This window comes from Salvelinus sp. IW2-2015, unplaced genomic scaffold, assembly GCF_002910315.2.
Source record: "Salvelinus sp. IW2-2015 unplaced genomic scaffold, ASM291031v2 Un_scaffold845, whole genome shotgun sequence".
Lineage (NCBI taxonomy): Eukaryota > Metazoa > Chordata > Actinopteri > Salmoniformes > Salmonidae > Salvelinus > Salvelinus sp. IW2-2015.
Window position 1 is genome coordinate 377,952 of NW_019942627.1, and position 19,329 is coordinate 397,280.

Sequence of the window (19,329 nt, forward strand, 5' to 3'; positions counted from 1 at the left end):
TACACATGTAATAAGCCTGTAATACATGTAAATAAGGCCTGTAATATACATTATATAAGCCCTGTAATAAGCCTGTAATAAGCCGTAATATAACACATGGTTAAATAAGCCTGTAATATACATGTAATAAGCCTGTAATATACATTATATAAGCCTGTAATAAGCTGTGAGATGTCTGTAATAAGCCTGTAATATACATGTAATAAGCCTGTAATATACATTATATAAGCCTGTAATAAGCCTGTAATACACATGTAATAAGCCTGTAATATAATCATGATAATTAAGCCTGTAATATACATTATATAAAGCCTGTAATAAGCCTGTATCACAACATGTAATAGCCTGTAATATACATGTAATAAGCCTGTAATATAACATTATATAAGCCTGTAATAAGCCTGTGAGATGTCTGTAATAAGCCTGTAATATAATGTAATAAGCCTATAATATACATTATATAAGCCTGTAATAAGCATGTATAAGCCTGTAAATACACATTATATAAGCCTGTAATACAATGTAATTAGCCTGTAATATACATGTAATAAGCCTGTAATAATACATGTGAATAAGCCTGTGAGATGTCTGTAATAAGCTGTAAATATATCATTATATAGCCTGTAATATACATGTATAAGCCTGTAATATACATTATATACTAACCTGTAATAACCTGCTAATATACATGGTAATAACATGTATACCTATACATGTAATAAGCCCTGTAATAAGCCCTGAATATACAGTAAATAAGCCCTGTTAATAAGCTGTGAGATGTCTGTTAATAAGCCTGTAATATACATTATATAATACTGTATAAGCCTGTAATAAGCAGTAATAAGCCTGTAATATACATGTAATAAGCCTGTTAATATACTTATATAAGCCTGATAATAAGCCTGTAATACACATGTAATAAGCCTGTAATATTACATGTACATCAGCCTGTAATTATACATTATATAAGCCTGTAATAAGCCTGTGAGATGTCTGTAATAAGCCTGTAATATACCATGTAATAAGCTGTAATATACATTATATAAGCCTGTAATAAGCATGTAATAAGCCTGTAAATACACATGTATATAAAGCCTGTAATACACATGTAATAAGCCTGTAATATACATGTAATAAGCCTGTATATACATGTAATAAGCTGAGATGTCTGTTAATAAACCTGTAATTATATCAATTATTATAAGCCTGTAATAAGACTAATGCCTGTAATATACATTATATAGCCGTGTAATATAGCATGTAATAGCCTGTAATATACATGTAATAAGCCTGTAATATACATGTAATAAAGCCTGTAATAAGCCTGTAATATACAGTCTATAAGCCTGTAATTAACTGTGAGATGTCTGTATAACCTGTAATAATACATTATATAATCTGTAAATAAGCCTGTAATAGCCTGATCATTAAGCCTGTAATATACATTATATAAGCCTGTAATATATCAACATGGTAAAATAAAGCCCCCTGTAATATACATGTGAATAAGCCTGTAATATACATGTAATAATGCCTGTAATAAGCCTGTAATAAGCCTGTAATAATACAGTATATAAGCGCTGTTAATAATGCCTGTGAGATGTCTGTAATAAGCCTGTAATATACATTATATAATACTGTAATAAGCCTGTAATAAGCCTGTAATAAGCCCTGTAATATACATTATATAAGCCTGTAAATAAGCCTGTAATAAGCCTGTAATAAGGCCTGTAATATACATTTACTAAGCCTGTAAATACATGTATATAAGCCTGTAAATATCATTAATATATTACTGTAATAAAGGCCTGTAATAAGCCTGTAATATACATTAATATAAGATAATAAGTGGAATAATAAACATAATCCCTGGGCCTGTTTTCTTCTATCACAGGTTGTTACTAGCAGTGATCATGCTATTCGTCTTCCCTGTGGTTCGCACCCACACACAGCACGACGCACGCACGCACACGCACGCAACGCACACACACACACACACACACACACCACACACACACACACAACACACACACACAACACACACACACACAAACAAACCAACAAACAAACAAACAACAAACCAAACAAACAAACAAACAAACAAACAAACAACAGAACAGACAAGTCAACGCTTCACATTAATTGGAGTATGTGTCAGACATGTACTAACTACATTTAGTCCTGGATCGTAGGCTGTTACAGCTTTTTACATCAGATGACTGGCATGCCTTGTGAAAAATTCCATCCGTGTTGTCACAATTCCTGCATGTCAACAGGTGTTTGATCACGGTTCTATCATGCGGCAACAAGTGAGCACTGGAAGCCGTAGAGACTTGTTGCCCAGTCTGACTAGACATACTGGAGTTTTGTATACACATCCACATTGAGAACACTACTTCAATACAAAGGGAACGCTAGAGCTGCCAAACATTTACGCTGCCTCACTCTCTCTCTCTATCCCGTGTGTCTGTCTGTGTGTGTGTGGTGTGTGTGTCCTGTGACCCACATCACATGGATACCAAGACCATGTGACATTCATCGACCAGTAATCTGAGGATAGCATTACTTGTATAGCTCTTGAAAAAAATATAGATTTATTCAGGTTGTAGCCTGCCCTACGGGGATATCTCTTCCGTGAGTTGTTCTATAAACATTGGCATAACAACGTCCAGCAGAGGGACCACAGTGGCCGAGTGCTTTGAGGTTTTAGCGACTGATAACCTGTAAGCTTTTTTTTCTAATTTCCAATTCCCTTTTAAAATTGGATCTATTGTTCGAATCACCAGAGCCGACTGGGTGAAACCATGTGTCGATGTGCCCTTAAGCAAGGCACTTAACGCTAATTGCTCCTGCAAGTCACTCTGGATAAGCGCGTCTGATGACTAAATGACTCAAGTATAAATGTAAGTGGTAACATTAATAAACAGTTATGGCTAAAATTAAACGGGAGGGGGATGGGAGGGGGGGGGGGGGGGGGGAAATGTACACACATAGTTACCGGAGGAAAATGGGGGATGGTCATGCTTTAAAACATTTAAGTCAGGAGGAGAGTTAGTTATTTTTTTTTCTTCAATTGATCCCAGGGGAGGGTTTGGTAAATTTGTAATCAATATAAATGTCATAATATCTCAGGGTTTGAAATGAAGTTTGCTTATTATAGTATCTTCAGTGTGTGGCCGATTGATGTTATAATCCCTGATTCTCTGCTGGCTCGACATATGAAGTGCGCGCTAGTGTGAGTCTCAATAAAATGTTCCATCCACTAGGCTACCTAAATTATTGGGATCACCTCTGTTACCCACAAGTCATTGGAATAGAAATTGAGTCTCGTTGACAAAACAGACCAATGGAACGCCTTTTTCACACGTTAAGAATCTGCGGTTGAGTCTGTGTAAATTATGTGTTGTATTGGAGACAGGTTTATAGCAGTGAATGTGTCCAGTGTTTAATTTGAGCCGGATCCGGCAACCGTCTCGTTATTGGACTGTTTTTATTTCGAACCTATAATTGTGTCCTGGTTCCGGCACCTCTCTGTTTTGGACTGATTTACTTCAGAACCTATTTGGCCGGATCCGAATTAATGCTATCCTGTTTCATAAAATAAATGAAATAATTCAGAAATAATTTACTACACATGAGAGGACTTATAATTTAGCCCAGAGGATCAATAGCTTATTTTAAAAAAAGATATCCTAGCTGTTGGATTTGTAGCCCAGGAATAACCTACAGGTCGGGAAACGTGCTGGCAAATTCTGTCAGTGAAAAAACAGCACGCAGCACATCAAATGATATCAAATCCATAACTAAACGCCCAGGAAGAGTAGCTGCTGCCTTGGTAGGTACTATGGGGATCCAATAATAACCCAGAAGAGTAAGCTGCTGCCTTGGTAGGTTACTATACTGGGGATCCCATACATAAACCCCAGGGAAGAGTAAGCTGTTTGCCTGGTAGGTACACTGGGAATCCATAAATAAACCCCAGGAAGAGTAGCTTGCTGCTTGGTAGGAACTACTGTGGGGATTCCAATAATACCCAGAAGAAGTAGCTGCTGCCTTGGTAGGATACCTACTGGGGATCCATAATAAACCCCAGGAAGAAGTTAGCCTCTGCGCTTTGGACAAGGAACTAAAATGAAAGGAATCATAATAATACAAATACTGGAGAAATCATCAATTTTCATATGTGAATTGTTTATGTGTTTGAGCATATTACTGAAGGAAGCTACACGACCTGCAACTAATGCCTCGTGGCTGAAATGGAAGCAAAGTTCTGCAGCAATGTTCCACATCCTAGTGGAAAGCCCCAGAAGAGTGAGGCTGATAGCAAGCAAGGGGGGGGGGGGGGGGGGGGGGACTTCACTATGATTATTGGAATGAGATGTTCGACCGAGCAGGTGCACAACTATTTATTTGGGTCATGTAGTTGTTTAGATTTTTCATTCAATTGTTGTTTAGGCCTTTTTGGATACCAAAATTGTGCTGGATGATTTGCATAGCGATAAGCTTGCTTAACGTTACCTATGCTTAAATCGTTCAGGCAGAATCCAAAAACACATATCTAGCTAACTGGCCATAAAGAAAAAGTATATGAAAAACTATATATGGGTCTTATAAAGTGCTTTCGAGAAAGTATTCAGGGAACCCTTTGACCTTCCTTTCCACATTTTTGTTAGATCAATCACAAGCCCCGGTTTAAAAAAATGGAGTTAAATCGTTTTTTCGCCCTCATTAATCTACAACACAATCCCCATAGACAAGGCAAAAACAGTTTTTTAGACAAAATGTTTTGCCTCATTTATTTAAAAATAATTAACTGAAATATGACATTTGCCACTAAGTAATTCAGACCCTTTTAACTCAGTACTTTTGTTGAAGCACCTTTTGGCAGGATTACAGCCCTCAAGTCTTCCTTGAGTATGAAGTACAGCTTGGCAGCCTGGTATTTTGGGGAGTTTCTCCCATCTTCTCTGCAGATTCTCTCTAAGCCTCTGTCAAGGTGGTATGGGAAGATAATTTTCAGGTCTTGCCAGAAGATGTTAGAATCCGGGTTCAAGTCCGTGCTCTGGCTGCCACTCAAAGACTTCAGAAAACTGTCCCGAAGCCACTCTGCGTTGTCCCTGTTTAGGAAGGTGAACTTCTCACCCAGTCTGAGGTCCCTGAGCGCTACCTGGAGCAAGGTTTCAATCAAAGATCTCTCTGTACATTGCTCCATTCATTTTTTCGCTTGATCCTGAACTAGTCTCCAAGTCCTGCACTGAAACAACACTCCGCCACAACAGCAATGTGCTCGCCACCACCGCTTCAAAAAAACACCTAGGGATTGGTGCCAGTCTCCCTTCAGACGTGACGCTTGGCATTCAGGCCAAGAGTTCTAATCTTGGTTGCAATCAGACCAGAGAATCCTTGTTTTCAATGGTCCTAAGAGTTTTAGGTGCCTTTTGGCAAAACTCCCAAGGCAAGGGCCCCTTGGTTTATGTGGCTCTTTAAACTTGAGGAGTGGCTTCCTCCGTCCTGGCCCACTTACCATAAAGGCCTGACTGGTGGAGTGCTTCAGAGATGGTCCGTTCCTTCTGGAAGGTTCTCTTCCCATCTTCACAGAGGAACCTGTAGAGTAACCACCGGGGTCTGGGGTCCTCCTGACCAAGGGCCCTTTTCCCACTGATTGCTCAGTTTTGGCCGGGCGGCAGCCTCTTAGGAAGAAGTCTTGGTGATTTCCAAACTTCTTTCCATTTAAGAATGATGTGTCTTGGGGAATTCAATGCGCGATAAATGTTTTGGTAAAAGTGTCTAAAAACCCTGTTTTTTCCACCTTTATTCATATTTAGGGGTATTGGTTGTATATATGCTCATTTTAAAAATGTATTTAGTCAATCAATTCAAAATTTATTTTTTATATAGCCTTCGTACATTCAGCTGATATTCCGAAGTGCTGTTACAGAAACACCAGCCTAAAACCCAAACAGCAAGCAATGCAAGGTGTAAGAAGGGACGGTGGCTAGGAATAACTACCATTAAAAGGCCAAAACCCTAGAAAGAAACCTAAGAGGAACCAGGGCTATGAGGGGTGGCCCAAGTCCTTCTTCTGGCTTTGTGCGGGTGGAGATTATAACAGAACACAAAATGCCAAGACATGTTCAAATGTTCATAAATGAACCAGCATGGTCCAAATAATTCACTATATATCATATATGTGTGATGATCCACAATTAAGTGCTGTTTTCAACAACAATCTTAATAAAGTGGAAAATAAAGGTCAACCGGTTTGGCTGTGGATAAGTTAGGAATCATTTCTCTGGATTAGTCTTCTTTATCTATACACCACAACACCTTATACGTGGATGGCAGGGTTATGGAAATGTGTTTGTATGGCACGCTTGTGTATAAAAGTTCCTAAGACATATATGATACTAATATCGCTCTGGACTGCACCCCTCATGAATATTGTTTTAGTTCAGTTTGTTTGTTATAAGCTTAACAGCCTTATTGATAGTAAACCAGCCTCCATGTGCTGTTCTGCAAATTGTTTTATTTTGGAAACCATGCCTGTTCTTGTGTTTTTAGATGTCTCGATTATATGTTGAAGCTGACTGTTCTATCGAATCGATGTAATGGTCCAAATTGTTGTACTTGTTTAGTACATATCTTCCAACCTCGGCTACTCCAAGAAACGAGCTAGTGCAACAGATATGGCTTACTTTGTAGTAGACCCCTCATTAGTTGCCTTGTGTATTGCTATCATTGCGAGTTTTCTCATTTTTTTCTTACAGGATCAGCCTCCGTTGTCTTATTCCTTGAACAGGGCTAGTCATAGAGTTAGATTATTGGCACTAGCAACCTGTCTGCCTTCTATGCCTACGCAATGCGTCGACATTTGCTATGACTTGATTTGGAGAGCATTTCGAGTTTGTGCACTAAGTATTGTGTTTGTCTTGTTTATCAAGTCTGATATACCTCCGCTTGTATAAGATATAAGTCCGATCTTGCTGACTTGCTCATGCTCTACGATAGGGCTATAAAATGAAATTTGAGTTTGGGGAATGTTGGGACTACTAATAAAACGGGTTATTGTTTACTTAAAAGAGATTTGAGCAAGATGATTGCTCTATAATTACCGGTGCAAATAATGTTTCGGTGTTCCATATGAACCGCACTGTTTGGTTACCAACATCATAGAGTCGAAATAATTAAAGTTGGAGATATGGAGGCGGCTTGTTCATGTGAAGGAAGACGCATTTTTTTTTCTCGTTTTAGACTCAGATGAGACAGGGCGGGGGTTATGAGGCTCAGCGAGTGTCTGAAGTTGTCGCGACGTCTGGAAGACACCAGAACAAGCACTTAACAGTTTCTATTTAAATTACCGGGGAACAAGAAGTGTTGGAATTTAGGATACACACTATAGCCGCTCTCATATCACACTACAGTAGTATTTGCGATATGCACCCACAGCGCTAACATAACTGGTCAGAGCAAAACCATCAGAGAGGCGGATTATACGGTGTAGCGTCGGTTTCGGGTTCTCTTAACCGCTAGGCAGGGGAGGCTTGAACCTAGCGTCAACCTCTCCGACCTTAGGTTCTACTGTCTCTCACCTTGTATAGGACAGTTTCTTTCATGGTGAATGTGGATAGTTTTTGTGTTTGGACGCTGGTTGGTAGGCTATTTGAATATGGGGCAGGGGGGTGGGGTCGTGCACGTTCGATCTTTCTTCACGCTACACGGTGACGAGCGACAATTTAGGTGATCTTCTTGTACTGCACTCTCTCATCGCACTCGAAGCAGTTGGACAGCGCTCAATACTTGTATATGAGTCTGACATATATGAAGGTTTGCGGTCCAGCTCACTTCGTTGAAGCCTATCATCCTTCCTGCAGTATATTTCAACGCGACGAATTCAATTATCAAGGCTCATCGGCTTGTTTCTCTCTTGGCGGTAGTGTCGCTCCACTATATAAACGCGCACTCTCATATAAACTGACTCTCTTTAGTACTGTTTAACTCTTGAATTCGTATTTAGACACACGCTTCTTCAAGGTTCTTGTTCACATGGTTCTTTGCAAATTTGAACATAGTCCGGTAGTTTTGAACTAATTTTTGGGACCTGTAGAAATGGTCGTCCAATGCTTTCGTAGAAGTTCTCGTACAGGAAATCAACCGAGCACCAGATAGTCTCTGATACGGTGAAAAGCATTGGGTTCGGTGGCAGCTTTGCATGAGCGTTGCTTTGGGAATGTTTGATTTAAATACTCAGATCGCGGCTAGGTGCTGACAGGGCTAGCGGCACTAGCATCATAGTTCCAGTGATTTCCTGTTCACTAATGATTTTAGGCGTAAGATAAGAGGAGATAGAGGCGACAGATAGATTGCGGAGACCATAAATAGGTACAGGCCGAGCATGGAATGTATCTTGGATGAAGACTGCTTAGGACGGCAGAGCGTGCTGATGGAGCTGTTCGAGCACTGGGGGATGGGTAGGGTTGTCGTACTTAACTGAGTAGGCTCAAACGCGAGGACAATCTGCAGATAAGTGGTGTGGCTTTGTTGCGGGGACACCTCCAGAGTTTTTCGCTTTTTCTGAATATTGTCGCTATGTTTTAGATAGTGGCTAGGGAGCCACGCCGGTGCCCAAGAGGCGCGATCGAGGTACAGTGTGGTCGTTTGAGATGTTTGCACTCCGCGCCGTATACACTTCACGTGATCATCTGCCTCTGGGAGTAAGATCACGCCTGTTGGGAATAAATGTAATCTTCAGACGCAAATAACAACGACGCCGATCCTTTGACATAGAGATGAGTTTTGGGACGATAATGGTCGCACTCCGTTGCAAGAGAGAATGATTAGGGGTAAAAGTTGACTATTCAGCTCACACGCAGATAGTGAATCAGGCCGTTCCCAACGCTCTTTCGATATGCCTTCTCGATTATCGCAAGAGGTGACTTTAGAGGGCTGGCCCACTTCCGCACTTCGGCCAATCCACGCCACTGGGAGTTTTGCTCACGCAGACACGGAGCCTCTCACTCTGGGAGTGTTAATAGCGGTGGTTCTTGCAGGACTCTACTTGTATATATGACAATACTGCTATTCATAATTTTTTGCAGTATAATCTTATTTGTCTCACATTAATGTAGAGCATTATTTCGCTCGCTGTTGTTCCCAATATATCCTGTTTTTTGCTTTGCTACATTTACTCTCTGCTGGTAATCGACTGACATGATGTTCAGATTTAATGCAGGGTGTGGATAAGCCAATATTGGTTTATTGTGTTATATTAACTCTATTGTGCTATCTAATTATACTCACAGGTGTGTTCAGAAGACTCGAAATAATATGCTTGGAAAGGATATCGATACTACAGTAAGTAGCGGTTCTGGAATAACTAAATTGTGCGCTGGAAGGACACCATTTTGAGTTGTTTTAAAGGACCGATACATATTATTTTAGTTTTCGATTTGACTTAATCATTAATACTGTTTTAACTATTTATAAGTGGGGAGTCGGCGCGATGTTATGCAGTAATGGAGTTAGAGGTCTTATGTATATTTGGGAAATCTCATAGATTTGAATGTCACTGTGAATTGCTCCAGCTTGCTTGATGAAGAAACTGTAAGGGTAAAGGGCTCAACCTCTTCGCTTCTTTTAATTGCATGGACATGTGTCGCATGATCTAAGCTCCTGACTTATTAATGTTCGAATCATCCAGCAATCGCAATTTTTGCTCTTGTTGGAGGAAGTTTTAATATCACAGGATAAGGTAGTAAGCTAAACCAAATTTTGGAATGGGAAAATCTACACTACATGACCAAAAGTATGTGGCACCTGCTCGTCGAACATCTCATTCCAAAATCATAGTGGAGTTCCCCCCCCCCCCCCCTTGCTGCTATAACAGCCTCCACTCTTCTGGGAAGGCTTTCCACATAGATGTTGGAACATTGCTGCAGAGACTTGCTTCCATTCAGCCAACAAGAGCTATTAGTGAGGTCGTGTAGCTTCCTTTCAGTAATTGCGTCAACACATAAAACAATCACATATGAAAATGATGATTTCCCAGTATTTGTGTTTTATTATGGATCCTCATTAGTTCCTGCCAAGGCAAGCAGCTACTCTTTCCTGGGGTTTATTATGGATCCCCAGTAGTCCTACCAAGGCAGCAGCTACTCTTCCTGGGGTTTATTATGAGATCCCCAGTAGTTCCTACCAAGGCAGCAGCTAACTCTTCCTGGGGTTTATTATGGATCCCCCGTAGTACCTACCAAGGCAACAGCTACTCTTTCCTGGGGGTTTATTATGGATCCCCAGTAGTACCTACCAAGGCAGCAGCTACTCTTCCTGGGGTTTATTATGGATCCCCAGTAGTACCTACCAAGGCAAGCAGCTACTCTTCCTGGGGTTTATTATGGATTTGATATCATGTGATGTCTGCGTGCTGTTTTTTCACTGACAGATTTGCCGCACGTTCCGACTGTAGGTTATTCCTGGCTACAATCCACAGCTAGGATATCTTTTTAAAATAAGCTATTGATCCTCTGTGGCTAAATTTAGGCCTTCTCATGGTGTAGTAAATTATTCTGAATTATTCATTTATTTATGAACAGATAGCATTAATTCGGATCCGGCCAAATAGGTTCTGGAGTAAAACAGTCCAAAACAGAGAGGTGCCGGATCCGGCCAAATAGGTTCTGGAATAAAACAGTCCAAAACAGAGAGGTGCCGGATCCGGCTCAAATTAAACACTGGACGACATTCATGCTATAAACCTGTCTCCAATACAACCACATAATTTACACAGACTCACCGCAGATCTTCGTGTGAAAAGGCGTTCCATGGTCTGTTTTGTCAACGAGCTCAATTCTATTCCAATGACTTGTGGTAACAAGATGATCCCAATAATTTAGGTAGCCTAGTGGATGGAACATTTTATTGAGACCCCACTAGGCGCACTTCATATTGCGAGCCAGCAGAGAATCAGGGATTTATAACATCATCGGGCACACATGAGATACTATAATAAGCAACTTATTTTCAAACCCTGAGTATTATGACATTTAATTGATTACAAATTACCAAACCCTCCCTGGATCAATTGAAGAAAAAAATACTAACTCTCCTCCTGACTTAAATGTTTAAAAGCATGACCATCCCCATTTTCCTCCGGTAACTATTGTGTACATTTCCCCCCCCCCCCCCCCTCCCATCCCCCTCCGTTTAATTTTAGCCATAACTGTTTATTAATGTGTTACACTTTACATTTATACTTGAGTCATTTAGTCATCAGACGCGCTTATCCAGAGTGACTTGCAGGAGCAATTAGCGTTAAGTGCCTTGCTTAAGGGCACATCGACACATGTTTCACCCAGTCGGCTCTGGGATTCGAACAATAGATCCAATTTTAAATAGGAATGAATTAGAAAAGCTTACAGGTTATCAGTCGCTAGAAACCTCAAAGCACTCGGCACTGTGGTCCCTCTGCTGGACGTTGTATGCCAATGTTTATAGAACAACTCACGGAAGAGATATCCCGTAGGGCAGGCTACAACCTGAATAAATCTATATTTTTTCAGAGCTATACAAGTAATGCTATCCCTCAGATTACTGGTCGATGAATGTCACATGGTCTTGTAGTGACCATGTGATGTGGGTCACAGACACACACACACACACACACAGACAGACACACGGGATGAGAGAGAGAGAGTGAGGCAGCGTAATGTTTGGAGCTCTAGCGTTCCCTTTGTATTGAAGTAGGTTCTCATTGGATGTGTATACAAAACTCCAGTATGTCTAGTCAGACTGGTGCAACAAGTCTCTACGTGCCTCAGTGCTCACTTGTGCCGCATGGATAGAACCGTGATCAAACACCTGTTGACATGCAGGGAATTGTTGACAACACAGATGGAATTTTTCACAAGGCATGCCAGTCATCTGATGTAAAGCTGTACAGCCTACGATCCAGGACTAAATGTAGTAGTACATGTCTGACACATACTCCAATTAATGTGTATCGTTGACTGTCTGTCTGTTTGTTTGTTTGTTTGTTTGTTTGTTTGTTTGTTTGTTTGTTTGTTTGTTTGTTTGTTTGTTTTGTTTGTTTGTGTGTGTGTGTGTGTGTGTGTGTGTTGTGTGGTGTGTGTGTGTGTGTGTGTGTGTGTGTGTGTGTGTGCGTGCGTGCGTGCGTGCGTGCGTGCGTGCGTGTGTGTGTGTGTGCGAACCACAGGAAGACGATAGCATGATCACTGCTAGTAACAACCTGTGATAGAAAGAAAACAGGCCAGGATATGTTTATTATTCCTTTATTATCTTATATAATGTATATTACAGGCTTATTACAGGCTTATTACAGTATTATATAATGTATATTACAGGCTTATATACATGTATATTACAGGCTTATATAATGTATATTACAGGCTTATTACAGGCTTATTACAGGCTTATTACAGGCTTATATAATGTATATTACAGGCTTATTACAGGCTTATTACAGGCTTATTACAGTATTATATAATGTATATTACAGGCTTATTACAGCATCTCACAGGCTTATTACAGGCTTATATACTGTATATTACAGGCTTATTACAGGCTTATTACAGGCTTATTACATGTATATTACAGGCTTATTACATGTATATTACAGGCTTATTACATGTATATTACAGGCTTATTAATGTATCTATATACAGGCTTATTACAGGCTTATTACAGGCTTATTACAGTATTATATAATGTATATTACAGGCTTATTACAGACATCTCACAGGCTTATTACAGGCTTATATACTGTATATTACAGGCTTATTACGGCTTATTACATGTATATTACAGGCTTATTACATGTATATTACAGGCTTATTACATGTATATTACAGGCTTATATAATGTATATTACAGGCTTATTACATGTATATTACAGGCTTATATATGTATATTACAGGCTTATTACAGACATCTCACAGGCTTATTACATGTATATACAGGCTTATTACATGTATATTACAGGCTTATTACATGTGTATTACAGGCTTATATACATGTGTATTACAGGCTTATTACATGCTTATTACAGGCTTATATAATGTATATTACAGGCTTTTACATGTATATTACAGGCTTATTACAGACATCTCACAGGCTTATTACAGGCTTATATAATGTATATTACAGGCTTATTACATGATATTACACAGCTTATTACATGTGTATTACAGGCTTATTACAGGCTTATATAATGTATATTACAGGCTTATACATGTATATTACAGGCTTATTACATGCTTATTACAGGCTTATTACAGTATTATATAATGTATATTACAGGCTTCAGACATCTCACAGGCTTATTACAGGCTTATATACTGTATATTACAGGCTTATTACAGGCTTATTACATGTATATTACAGGCTTATTCAGTATATTACAGGCTTTTACATGTATATTACAGGCTTATATAATGTATATTACAGGCTTATTACATGTATATTAAGGCTTATATAATGTATATTACAGGCTTATTACAGACATCTCACAGGCTTATTACATGTATATTACAGGCTTATTACATGTATATTACAGGCTTATTACATGTGTATTACAGGCTTATATACATGTGTATTACAGGCTTATTAATGCTTATTACAGGCTTATATAAATGTATATTATAGGCTTATTACATGTATATTACAGGCTTATTACAGACATCTCACAGGCTTATTACAGGCTTATATAATGTATATTACAGGCTTATTACATGTATATTACAGGCTTATTACATGTTTATTACAGGCTTATTACAGGCTTATATAATGTATATTACAGGCTTATTACATGTAAATTACAGGCTTATTACATGTGTATTACAGGCTTTATTCAGGCTTATATAATGTATATTACAGGCTTATTACATGTATATTACAGGCTTATTACAGACATCTCACAGGTTTATTACAGGCTTTATAATGTATATTACAGGCTTATTACATGTATATTACAGGCTTATTACATGTGTATTACAGGCTTATTACAGGCTTATTACAGGCTTATATAATGTATATTACAGGCTTATTACATGTATATTACAGGCTTATTACATGTGTATTACAGGCTTATTACAGGCTTATTACAGGCTTATTACAGACATCTCACAGGCTTATATACATGTATATTACAGGCTTATTACATGCTTATATAATGTATATTACAGGCTTATTACAGGCATATTACAGGCTTATATAATGTATATTACAGGCTTATATAATGTATATTACAGGCTTATATAATGTATATTACAGGCTTATTCAGGCTTATATAATGTATTACAGGCTTATTACAGGCTATATAATGTATATTACGGCTTATATAATGTATATTACAGGCTTATACAATGCATATTACAGGCTTATTACAGCTTATATACAGTATATTACAGGCTTTATTACAGGCTTATATATGTATATTACAGGCTTATTACAGGCTTATATTCTGTATATTACAGGCTTATTACAAGCTTATATACATGTTATATTACAGGCTTATTACAAGCTTATATACATTTATATTACAGGCTTATATACATTTATAAACTGTTTGGTTCGAACCCTGATTGGCTGAGAGCCATGGTATATTCAGACCGTATACCACGGGTATGAAAACATGTCTTTTTACTGCTCTAATTACATTGGTAACCAGATTATATACAGCAATAAGGCACCTCAGGGGGCTGTGATATACAGCCAATATACACCCTCTCGTGCCATATTGCTTAAGTATGTTACAGGCTTATTACATGTATATTACAGGCTTAATAATACATCCTTATTACACTTATTTTTATATTTTTTTATTTAACCTTTATTTAACTAGGCACGTCAGTTAAGAACGAATTCTTATTTACATGACAGCCTAGGAACAGTGGGTTAACTGCCTTGTTCAGCATGACAGATTTTTACCGTGTCAGTTCGGGGATTCGATCTAGTAACCTTTCGGCTACTGGCTCAAAGCTCTAACTACTAGGCTACCTTTCCGCCCCAAATAAGAATACGTGGTATGGCTTCATTGTGTCTCTCGAGGTAAATTAGTGTGGACTGTGGGAGATTGATTAAAATGGAGAGTCTTGGATCAGTGTGATCCATTAACTTGATTCATTAATACCTGCCGTTGAACAAGATTATCCCTGTTTAATTAACTAACTCATAGTCTGCAGCAGACAAGTGGCTAGCCTCCAATCTCTCCCTGCATGATAACCCCTGCCGCTATCTCTCTGACATGGCGGGGCAAAGATGTATTCTAGCCGTATTTCTGTCCAAGCTGCGTGCGGGTGATGGCGCGTAGGGCGAAGATTGGTGTAGGCCTACATGGATGCGCGTTCGTTGTTGAAAGTGACAAAGGTGTGTCTCTTTTGGAGCTGCCTGAGAGGGGGAGGCCTTTTGTACAGCGAGGCAGGCAGGCAGGCAGGCGTCTGTACATGTCTGTATTTCTGTGCTCACGTCAGGAACAGGAAGCGTGCCATTGTGCGTATGAGAGAGAACATTTTCTGTGTTGTGGGGCGAGGGTTATACCAGAGGCACTGGTAACAACACCCAAACCTATTTCTTTCACTTTGCCGAGCGTTCACTGTCCTTCCTACACTGTTTCCTCTGTGCAATGGATGGGTATGTTGTTGTTTTTTCTTTACAATATTTGCTGATTACACACACGCGACATGTAAAAAAAATGTTTTGCATAACACTTCGCACCATTTCATGTAGCCATATGTGTGGAATTATAGGCACGGATAGAACATTTAGAGAATTGAACGCGGTAGGATAGGGGGCGCAAACAAGCCCCTCGCAGTCAATTAAACCGTACCTTTTGGTTCTTTTAAGTGTTTAGACAGATTTAATGGTGTTATTCTATTATATTAAAGACTTCACGTCGCTGGAAAAAAACTATAGCATGTAGAGGAACTCCATTTCCCGTGTTTTTATGCGCATGTGTGTTTGCTTATTCCATTATTTGAGTTTGATTTGAGGAAGTGATAGAAAACAACACATTTTCCTTCAATTATCGAGTCGCCTAGCTTTTTATATATGTGTTATTCATGCCGCATGTTTATCGACACTGTAGCTCACAGAGGGACAGTAAAATGAACATTAGATTTAAGATATGCTGCCATTTTAAGATATGTAAGGGGCGTTTCTGTCTTGTTCGCGGAAAAACAACAAAATGCTCTGATACATAAGGCATCATTTAGAGAACACGTACAACTTGTTTGAAGAGGTAACTCTTAAAGTAAAAGTATTATGTGATCTAAGCTCTAGATATACGTTGTATTAAAGATGTTTAAACAACTGAATAGGAGCTACAAACAAACAAACAAACAAACAAACAAACAAACAAACAAACAAACAAACAAACAAACAAACAAACAGACAGACAGTCAACGATACACATTAATTGGAGTATGTGTCAGACATGTACTACTACATTTAGTCCTGGATCGTAGGCTGTACAGCTTTACATCAGATGACTGGCATGCCTTGTGAAAAATTCCATCTGTGTTGTCAACAATTCCCTGCATGTCAACAGGTGTTTGATCACGGTTCTATCCATGCGGCACAAGTGAGCACTGGAGCACGTAGAGACTTGTTGCACCAGTCTGACTAGACATACTGGAGTTTTGTATACACATCCAATGAGAACACTACTTCAATACAAAGGGAACGCTAGAGCTCCAAACATTACGCTGCCTCACTCTCTCTCTCTCATCCCGTGTGTCTGTCTGTGTGTGTGTGTGTGTGTGTCTGTGACCCACATCACATGGTCACTACAAGACCATGTGACATTCATCGACCAGTAATCTGAGGGATAGCATTACTTGTATAGCTCTGAAAAAAATATAGATTTATTCAGGTTGTAGCCTGCCCTACGGGGATATCTCTTCCGTGAGTTGTTCTATAAACATTGGCATACAACGTCCAGCAGAGGGACCACAGTGCCGAGTGCTTTGAGGTTTCTAGCGACTGATAACCTGTAAGCTTTTCTAATTCATTCCTATTTAAAATTGGATCTATTGTTCGAATCCCAGAGCCGACTGGGTGAAACATGTGTCGATGTGCCCTTAAGCAAGGCACTTAACGCTAATTGCTCCTGCAAGTCACTCTGGATAAGCGCGTCTGATGACTAAATGACTCAAGTATAAATGTAAAGTGTAACACATTAATAAACAGTTATGGCTAAAATTAAACGGGAGGGGATTGGGAGGGGGGGGGGGGGGGGGAAAAGTGTACACAATAGTTACCCGGAAGGAAAGGGGGAATGGTCATGCTTTTAAACTTTAGTCAGGAGGCACGAGTTAGTATTTTTTTCTTCAATTGATCCGGGGAGGGGTTTGGGTAAATTTTGTAATCAATTAAAAATAATACTCAGGGTTTGAAAATAAGTTTGCTTATTATAAGTTTTCATCGTGGTGCCCGATTGAATGTTATAATCCGGACTGATTTCCTGCTGGCCGCATACATGAAGTGCGCCCTAGTGTGGTCTCAATAAAATGGTTCCCATCCACTAGGGCCTCACCTAAATTATTGGGATCATCCTGTTCCAGTCTTGTATTGCAGCTCACAGTTGCATGAATACAGAAAATTGAGTCTTTCGACACAGACCATGGCCTTTTCACACCTTTTTCACGAAGATCTGCGCGTGAGGCTGCTGGGTAAATATGTGTTGTATGTGGAGAAAGGTTTATAGCAGTGAAATGTGTTCCAGGTTTTAATTTGAGCCGGATCCGGCCAACCGTCTCTGTTTTGGACTGTTTTTAAATTCTCCAGAACCTATTTGGCGCCAGGATCGGCACCTCTCTGTTTTGGGACTTATTTACTGCCAGAAACCTGATTTGTGCCGATCGAATATGCTATCCTGTTTCATAAATATAATGAATATTTCAGAAATAAATTTACTACAATCCATGAGACCAGGCTAAGATTTAGCCACAGAGGATACATAGCTTATTTTAAAAAAGATATCCCCTAGCCTGGTGGATTTGTAGCCTAGGAATAACCTACAGTCCGGGAAACGTGCCGGGCAAATCTGTCAGTGAAAAACAGCAACCGCAGGACATCACAATGATATCAAATCCATATAAATCCCCAGGAAGAGTAGCTGCTGTAGCCTTGTCAGGTCTAACTGGGGATCCATAATACCCAGACAGAGAGCTTGCTGCCTTGGTAGGGTACTAACTTGGGTTCCAATAATAAACCCAGGAAGAGTAGCTGTTGCATGGTAGGTACTACTGGGGATACCATAATAAACCCCAGGAAGAGTAAGCTTGCTTGCCTTGGTAGGAACTACTGTGGATTCCATATCAACCCCAGGAAGAAGTAGCTGGCTGCCTTGTAGGAACTACTGGGATCCATAATAAACCCCAGGAAGAAAGTAGCTGCTGCTTGGCAGGAACTAATATGAAGGATCCATAAATATACATAATCTGGGGAAATCATCATTTTATATGTGAACTTTGCTTTTAATGTGTTACGCAAGTACTGAAGGAAGCTACACCGACCTCACTAATTGCACTTGTGGCTGAAAATGGAACAAGTCTCTGCAAGCAATGTTCCATACATCTAGTGGAAAGCCTTCCAGAAGAGTGAGGCTGGATATAGCAGCAAGGGGGGGGGGGGGGGGGGGGGGGGGGGGGGGAACTCCACTATGATTTTGGAATGAGATGTTCGACGAGCAGGTGCCACATACTTTTGGTCATGTAGTGTAGATTTTCCATTCAATTTGTTTAGCTTTTTGGATACCAAAATTGTGCTGGATGATTTAGCATAGCGATAGCTTGCTAACGTTACCTATGCTAAATCGTTCAGCAGAATACCAAAAACTATCTAGCTAACTGGCCCATAAGGAAAATAAGTATATGACTATATATGGTCTTATAAAGTGCCTTCGGAAAGTATTCAGACCCCTTGACTTCTTCCACATTTTGTTAGATCACAGCCCTGTTTAAAAATGGATTAAATCGTTTTTTCCCCTCATTAATCTACACACAATACCCAATAATGACAAAGCAAAAACAGGTTTTTAGACATGTTTGCTCATTTATTTAAAATAATTAACTGAAATATGACATTTGCATAAGTATTCAGACCCTTTACTCAGTACTTTGTTGAAGCACCTTTGGCAGTGATTACAGCCTCAAGTCTTCTTGAGTATGAAGCTACAAGCTTGGCACGCCTGTATTTGGGGAGTTTCTCCCATTCTTCTCTGCAGATCCTCTCAAGCTCTGTCAGGTGGTATGGGGAGATATTTTCAGGTCTCTCCAGAGATGTTAGATCGGGTTCAAGTCCGTGCTCTGGCTGGGC